Genomic DNA, 9114 nt, shown 5'->3' on the forward strand with positions numbered 1-9114 from the left:
ATCGCGACTCCATTAAGTCTAAAGTGATTGATGAGTGTGTTGAGGTAAATTACCATAATGTTCTCTGTCCACGGCAATAATGACAGGACTGGAATGAAAAGGGAATTAAAAGAGCTTGTTCATTCATTTTCCCAATTTGATTTATTTTCCAAATCCTTTGTGGGAATTACATGCTACGAGTCATATAGACACACACACACACATGCAAACAAACAGCGAGACAAGAGTCAGACTTTTGCTCCTCAGGTGTGACTTTGGCTCCTTGGGTGTGACTTTGGCTCCTCGGTGTGACTTTGGCTGTGACTTTGGCTCATCAGGTGTGACTTTGGCTCCTCGGGTGTGACTTTGGCTGTGACTTTGGCTCCTCAGGTGTGACTTTGGCTCCTCAGGTGTGACTTTGGCTCCTCAGGTGTGACTTTGGCTCCTCAGGTGTGTTACTGATGCAAAATTCCACCTTCCCCCTCTTCTCCATCCCTCTATTTACAGTTTGTTTATGCAATCGCTTTGGTGCATTTTTCAGATGTAATATGTGGGAACTCCTTCAAGACGTTTGGAAAAGCATTCCAGATGAAGCTGGTTGAGAGGATGCCATGAGTGTGCAAAGCTGTCATCAAGGCAAAGGGTGGCTACTTTGAAGAATCTCAACTATAAAATATATTTTGATTAACACTTTTCTTGGTTACTATATGTGTTATTTCATAGTTTGTGTCTTCCCTATTATTCTACAATGTAGAAAATAGTAAAAAATATATTTAAAAACATTGAATGAGAGGGTGTGTCCAAACTTTTGACAGGTACTGTATGTGTAAAGTGTGTATGTTATGTGTGTGTGTGTGTGCATTCTTATCTGTTTTCATTAAATCTGAATAGAGTTCCATGTAGTCATGACTCTATGTAGTACTGTGCGCCTCCCATAGTCTGTTCTGGACTTGGGGACTGTGAAGAGACCTCTGGTGGCATGTCTTGTGGGGTACAATATGCATGGGTGTCCGAACTGTGTGCCAGTTTTTTAAACAGACAGCTCGGTGCATTCAACACTTCTGCATTCCACACTCCTCAGAAAAACAAGAACAACAAGGCAATGTGGGAAAAGCAATTCCCTTTTTGTCCTGAATAATAGTTATGTTTGGGGCAAACACAAAATAAAAACCTATATTTTCAAGCATAGCTGCATCATGTTATGGGTATGCTTGTCATTGTTAAGGACTGGTGAGTTTCAGGATAAAAATAAATAAATAGAATTAAACTTTTCAGCAGGACAATAACCTAAAACAAAAGGTTAAATATACAGTTCGATAAAATATTCAGACCCCTTTACTTTTTACACATTTTGTTACGTTACAGCCTCGTTCTAAAATGAATTAAATTTTTAAAAAATGTCCTCATCAAACTACACACAATACCACATATTGATAGTTATGTCGTCCTTTTTACAAGCAAGTTTAGACTGAAAATAATTATGGTAAGAAGTGAAATAAGTGTATATATAGTCATAATTGTAACATCTTAGCAGAATATAAGAATAGATGATCACTCTTTACATGGCTAAAAGAGTCTTAGGTCAGTTAGGATCACCACTTTATTATAAGAAGGTGAAATGTCAGAATAATAGTAGAGAGAATGAATTATTACAGCTTTCATTTATTTCATCACATTCCCAGTGGGTCAGAAGTTTACATTCACTCAATTAGTATTTGGTAGCATTGCCTTTAAATTGTTTAACTTGGGTCAAACGTTTTGGGTAGCCTTCCACAAGTTTCCCACAATAAGTTGGGTGAATTTTGGCCCATTCCTCCTGACAGAGCTGGTGTAACTGAGTCAGGTTTGTAGGCATCCTTGCTCGCACACGCTTTTTCAATTCAATTCTGCCCACAAATTTTCTATGGGATTGAGGTCAGGGCTTTGTGATGGCCACTCGAATACCTTGACTTTGTTGTCCTTAAGCCATGTTGCCACAACTTAGGAAGTATGCTTAGGGTCATTGTCCATTTGGAAGACCCATTTGCGACCAAGCTTTAGCTTCCCGATTGATGTCTTGAGATGTTGCTTCAATATATCCACATAATTGTCCTGCCTCATGATGCCATCTATTTTGTGAAGTGCACCAGTCCCTCCTGCAGCAAAGCACCCCCACAACATGATGCTGCCACCCCCTTTTTCCTCCAAACATGAAGATGGTCATTATGGCCAAACAGTTCTATTTTTGTTTCATCAGACCAGAGGTCATTTCTCCAAAAAGTACGATCTTTGCCCCAATGTGCAGTTGCAGACCGTAGTCTGGCTTTTTTTATGGCGGATTTGGAGCAGTGGCTTCTTCCTTGCTGAGTGGCGTTTCAGGTTGTGTCGATATATGACTCGTTTTAGTGTGAATATAGATACTTTTGTACCTGTTTCCTCCAGCATCTTCACAAGGTCCTTTGCTGTTGTTCTGGGATTGATTTGCACTTTTCGCACCAAAGTACGTTCATCTCTAGGAGACAGAATGTGTCTCCTTCCAGAGCGGTATGACGGCTGCGTGGTCCCATGGTGTTTATACTTGCGTACTATTGTTTGTACAGATGAATGTGGTACCTTCAGGCATTTGGAAATTGCTCCCAAGGATGAATCAGACTTGTGGAGGTCTACAATTCTTTGGGGTGATTTCTTTTGATTTTCCCATGATGTCTAGCAAAGAGGCACTGAGTTTGAAGGTAGGCCTTGAAATACATCCACAGGTACACCTCCAATTGACTCAAATGATGTCAAATAGCCTATCAGAAGCTTCTAAAGCCATGACATCATTTTCTAGAATTTTCCAAGCTGTTTAAAGGCACAGTCAACTTAATGTATGTGAACTTCTGACCCACTGGAATTGTGATACAGATTATTTCACCTATAATTCACTTACAATCATTTATAAGTGATGTAATCTGTATGTAAACAATTGTTGGAGAAATTACTTGTGTCAAATTAAAGTAGATGTCCTAACCGACTTGCCAAAACTATAGTTTGTTAACAAGAAATTTGTGGAGAGGTTGAAAAACTAGTTTTAATGACTCCAACCTAAGTGTATGTAAACTTCTGACTTTAACTGAATATCAAACCTTATTCTATGTACTCAGAGAGCCATCATTAGCATGTTTTATTACACAAATGATAGTCTGTCAGGTACTCAGCAAGAAGGTCTGATGTCACTATTACGAAAACAAGATCCAGATGGTAAATATAAAGATCCCATTTAACAACTGTAGGCCTCTAATACGTCAATGTTGTGATGCAAAAAAATTAATAAAAAATGCATAGAATTAAAAAGGTTTTAGCAAGTATTGTTCATCCTGATCAGACAGGTTTTTTTGTTTTACACTGACAATACATTGGAGACAATATACGACAACTAAGTCTACTTAAAATAATAAAACAATATGAAACAACTAAGAAACTAAGCCTGGTTTTCATAGTAGATTTTTATCAAGCCTTTGATAAAGTATGACTGGAATTTATTTATATACATATATATTATAATAATAATTTATATACAGTAGTACACTGCTCAAAAAAATAAAGGGAACACTTAAACAACACAATGTAATTCCAAGTCAATCACACTTCTGTGAAATCAAATTGTCCACTTAGGAAGCAACACTGATTGACAATAAATTTCACATGCTGTTGTGCAAATGGAATAGACAACAGGTGGAAATTATAGGCAATTAGCAAGACACCCCCAATAAAGGAGTGGTTCTGCAGGTGGTGACCAAAGACTACTTCTCAGTTCCTATGCTTCCTGGCTGATGTTTTGGTCACTTTTGAATGCTGGCGGTGCTTTCACTCTAGTGGTAGCATGAGACAGAGTCTACAACCCACACAAGTGGCTCAGGTAGTGCAGCTCATCCAGGATGGCACATCAATGCGAGCTGTGGCAATAAGGTTTGCTGTGTCTGTCAGCGTAGTGTCCAGAGCATGGAGGCGCTACCAGGAGACAGGCCAGTACATCAGGAGATGTGGAGGAGGCCATAAGGAGGGCAACAACTGTTACGCACGCCTCTATGAAGAGGGAACGCAACACCCTGCTACAACTAAACTCTCCGTGAAGCGAAAAAGGTATGGACTGTAGGTGCAAGTAAGAATGACAACAGGCAGAATGTGATACCGTTTACAAGGACTTTATTCCTTTACACGGTAATATGGGGAAAAGGGGCTGGACGGAACCAAAGCAAAGAAAGTAAATCTCAAAGCCCCCTCTCCTATCTTACCTGCCTACCCACTACTTACCTAATTTAGCACCACCTGGTGCCCTAACCAAAATACAATGGGTGGTCCTGCCCAGGTCTTACCTAGTGTGTCTAGACAGCGAATATGCTACGGGTATATGTATGGGCGGGCCTCTTGCCTAAGCACTCCCTAGGTGCCTTCCCCTTCCCCCTGGGAACAAATGAAACAGAATATTAAACAATTTTAAACAAACTAAGAAACAAAAGGATGTCAAATAAGTTCTATCTGAGCAACAAACTCACTCACAGAACATACCACTTTCCAGCAATGTACTCCCAGCAAAATCAACCTCTATCACAATCAATCTCAGCAATCCCTACCTCCAGCAAAATCTCTACCTCCAAAAAGATCTCTAACAAATCTCTAACAAATCTCTAACAAATCTCTAACAAATCTCTAACAAATCTCTAACAAATCTCTAACAAATCTCTAACAAATCTCTAACAAATCTACCTCCAGCAAAATCCTCTACAAAAAGAAAAAAAAAAAAATCTCCTGAACAGAACACTGGCTTTTATATAGCTTCTGAAGGAATGGGGAATTGGAGACAGCTGTGTCTTGACGAGGGGGCGGGGTCAGCTCTCCAATTAGCCCTGGAGTCGACCAATCAGCTGCTTGAGGGATTTCAGGAAGCCATTTCCTGAAATAAACACATGCAAATACACAAACTACAACACATAATCTGGGGAACGTAACAACAACCCAGCAGCAGGACAGCTACCTCTGCCTTTGTGCAAGGAGGAGCAGGAGGAGCACTGCCAGAGCCCTGCAAAATGACCTCCAGCAGGCCACAAATGTGCATGTGTCTGCTCAAACGGTCAGAAACAGACTCCATGAGGGTGGTATGAGGGCCCGACGTCCACAGGTGGGGGTTGTGCTTACAGCCCAACACCGTGCAGGACGTTTGGCATTTTCCAGAGAACACAAAGATTGGCAAATTCGCCACTGGCGCCCTGTGCTCTTCACAGATGAAAGCAGATTCATACTGAGCACGTGACAGCAATGACAGAGTCTGGAGACGCAGTGGAGAATGTTCTGCTGCCTGCAACATCCTCCAGCATGACCGGTTTGGCGGTGGGTCAGTCATGGTGTGGGGTGGCATTTCTTTGGGGGGCCGCACAGCCCTCCATGTGCTCGCCAGAGGTAGCCTGACTGCCATTAGGTACCGAGATGAGATCCTCAGACCCCTTGTGAGACCATATGCTGGTGCGGTTGGCCCTGGGTTCCTCCTTAATGCAAGACAATGCTAGACCTCATGTGGCTGGAGTGTGTCAGCAGTTCCTGCAAGAGGAAGGCATTGATGCTATCGACTGGCCCGCCCGTTCCCCAGACCTGAATCCAATTGAGCACATCTGGGACATCATGTCTCGCTCCATCCACCAACGCCACGTTGCACCACAGACTGTCCAGGGGTTGGCGGATGCTTTAGTCCAGGTCTGGGAGGAGATCCCTCAGGAGACCATCCGCCACCTCATCAGGAGCATGCTCAGGCGTTGTAGGGAGATCATACAGGCACGTGGAGGCCACACACACTACTGAGCCTCATTTTGACTTGTTTTAAGGACATTACATCAAAGTTGGATCAGCCTGTAGTGTGGTTTTCCACTGTAATTTTGAGTGTGACTCCAAATCCAAACCTCCATGGGGTGATCAATTTGATTTCCATTGATCATTTTTGTGTGATTTTGTTGTCAGCACATTCAACTATGTAAAGAAAAAAGTATTTAATAAGAATATTTCATTCATTCAGATCTAGGATGTGTTATTTTAGTGTTCACTTTATTTTTTTGAGCAGTGTATTTATATTTTATCCACCAGGATTAAGTATGAAAGAAATTCAACAAATTCACTTCTAACAAGGCACAACGGGTGGCTATTTGAAGAATCTAAATGATATATTTATTTGTTTATTACATTATTCCATATGTGTTATTTCATAGTTTTGATGTCTTCACTATTATTCTACAATGTAGAATGTGTGTTCCTGTACAGACACTGAGCTCTGACCTCATCTACAGCATGTTACTGTACAGCCACTGAGCTCTGACCCCATCTACAGCATGTTGCTGTACAGCCACTGAGCTCTGACCTCATCTATAGCATGTTGCTGTACAGACACTGAGCTCTGACCTCATCTATAGCATGTTGCTGTACAGCCACTGAGCTCTGGCCTCATCTATAGCATGTTGCTGTACAGCCACTGAGCTCTGACCTCATCTATAGCATGTTGCTGTACAGCCACTGAGCTCTGGCCTCATCTATAGCATGTTGCTGTACAGCCACTGAGCTCTGACCTCATCTATAGCATGTTTACTGTACAGACACTGAGCTCTGACCTCATCTATAGCATGTTCCTGCCACACACCCAGAGGAGCTACCCTGCTGTCCTGCCACACACAGAGGTTCTGCCCTACCACACACACAGAGGTGCTGCCCTACCACACACACAGAGGTGCTGCCCTACCACACACCCAGAGGTGCTGCCCTACCACACACCCAGAGGTGCTGCCCTACCACACACCCAGAGGTGCTGCCCTACCACACACCCAGAGGTGCTGGCCTACCCCACGCCCAGAGGTGCTGGCCTACCACACGCCCAGAGGTGCTGGCCTACCCCACGCCCAGAGGTGCTGCCCTACCACACGCCCAGAGGTGCTGCCCTACCACACGCCCAGAGGTGCTGCCCTGCCACACGCCCAGAGGTGCTGCCCTGCCACACGCCCAGAGGTGCTGCCCTGCCACACGCCCAGAGGTGCTGCCCTGCCACACGCCCAGAGGTGCTGCCCTGCCACACGCCCAGAGGTGCTGCCCTGCCACACACCCAGAGGTCCTGCCCTGCCACACACCCAGAGGTGCTGCCCTACCACACCCAGAGGTGCTGGAGATAAAGTTTGTCTGGTGAGAAGTTTTCGTTAGATAGAGCGATGAGAGAGATGATGCAAGGCTGGACTGTCAGAGGAAACTGGAGGGGTGGAACAAGGGGCAGAGAAACAGCTGTGTGTGTGTGTGTGTGTACATGTGTGCGTGTGTGTGTGTGTATGTGTACCTGTGTGTGTATGTGTACCTGTGTGTGTGTACCTGTGTGTGTGTGTGTGTGTACCTGTGTGTGTACCTGTGTGTGTGCGTGTGTGTGTACATGTGTGTGTGTGTGTGTACCTGTGTACCTGTGTGTGTGTACCTGTGTGTGTATGTGTACCTGTGTGTGTGTGTGTGTGTGTGTGTGTGTGTGTGTGTGTGTACCTGTGTGTGTACATGTGTGTGTGTGTGTACATGTGTGTGTGTGTGTGTGTACCTGTGTGTGTGTATGTGTACCTGTGTGTGTGTGTGTGTACCTATGTGTGTGTGTACCTGTGTGTGTGTGTGTGTGTATATGTGTACCTGTGTGTGTATATGTGTACCAGTGTGTGTGTGTGTGTGTGTATGTGTATGTATGTGTGTACCTGTGTGTGAAAATTACACAATTGTCTCCAGGCACAAAACAATCGGATTCAGAGAGATACACACAGAGACTTGGTTCTAACACAGTTGGACTGATGTCCCAACAACAACACATTACGCTCACTGTTCTATTGCAAATGGTCCTTAATCTAACAAAGTATCAATGGACACAGATTGTAAAGAGAAAACCCATGACAGACAGGTAAAACATAGACTGACCAGGTGAAAGCTCTGATCCCTTGATGATGTCACTCGTTAAATCCACTTCAATCAGCGTAGATGAAGGGGAGGAGACGGGTTAAAGAAGGATTTTTAAGTAGATGAAGGGGAGGAGACGGGTTAAAGAAGGATTTTTAAGTAGATGAAGGGGAGGAGACGGGTTAAAGAAGGATTTTTAAGTAGATGAAGGGGAGGAGACGGGTTAAAGAAGGATTTTTAAGTAGATGAAGGGGAGGAGACGGGTTAAAGAAGGATTTTTAAGTAGATGAAGGGGAGGAGACGGGTTAAAGAAGGACGGGTTTTTTAAGTAGATGAAGGGGAGGAGACGGGTTAAAGAAGGATTTTTAAGTAGATGAAGGGGGGGACGGGTTAAAGAAGGATTTTTAAGTAGATGAGAGACGGGTTAAAGAAGGATTTTTAAGTAGATGAAGGGGAGGAGGGTTAAAGAAGGATTTTTAAGTAGATGAAGGGGAGGAGACGGGTTAAAGAAGGATTTTTAAGTAGATGAAGGGGAGGAGACGGGTTAAAGAAGGGTTGAAGGGGAGGAGACGGGTTAAAGAAGGATTTTTAAGTAGATGAATGGGGAGGAGACGGGTTAAAGAAGGATTTTTAAGTAGATGAAGGGGAGGAGACGGGTTAAAGAAGGATTTTTAAGTAGATGAAGGGGAGGAGACGGGTTAAAGAAGGATTTTTAAGCCTTGAGACAATTTGAGACATGGACTGTGTCTGCATGTGTTCCATTCAGAGGGTGAATGGGGCAAGACTAAATATTGAAGTGCCTCTTAACAGGGTAGGGTAGTAGGTGCCAAGTGCACCGGGTTTGTGTCAAGAACTGCAACGCTACTTGAGTTTTTCCACACTCGACAGTTTCCTGTGTGTATCCAGAATGGTCCACCACCCAAAGAACATCCAGCCAACTTGACACAACTGTGGGAAGCAATTGGAGTCAACACAGAGTCATCTTGTAGAGTCGATGCCCCGACGAATTGAGGCCATTCTGAGGGCAGAAAGGGGGTGCAACTCAATATTAGGAAGGTGCTCTCACTGTTTCTATAGTAACTCATGTTTTGTCCACTCTGTGTTCTATAATATCATGGAGGTCCTTACTGAGGCATCGGGGCGCTGCTCAGTCTCCTCTCTGTCGTCGTTTCAGCAAATTGATGGCAAAAATGGTCGTCAATAACCACACGAGTCAATACATGCACT

Source organism: Oncorhynchus tshawytscha, linkage group LG05, assembly GCF_018296145.1.
Source record: "Oncorhynchus tshawytscha isolate Ot180627B linkage group LG05, Otsh_v2.0, whole genome shotgun sequence".
Taxonomy (NCBI): Eukaryota; Metazoa; Chordata; class Actinopteri; order Salmoniformes; family Salmonidae; genus Oncorhynchus; species Oncorhynchus tshawytscha.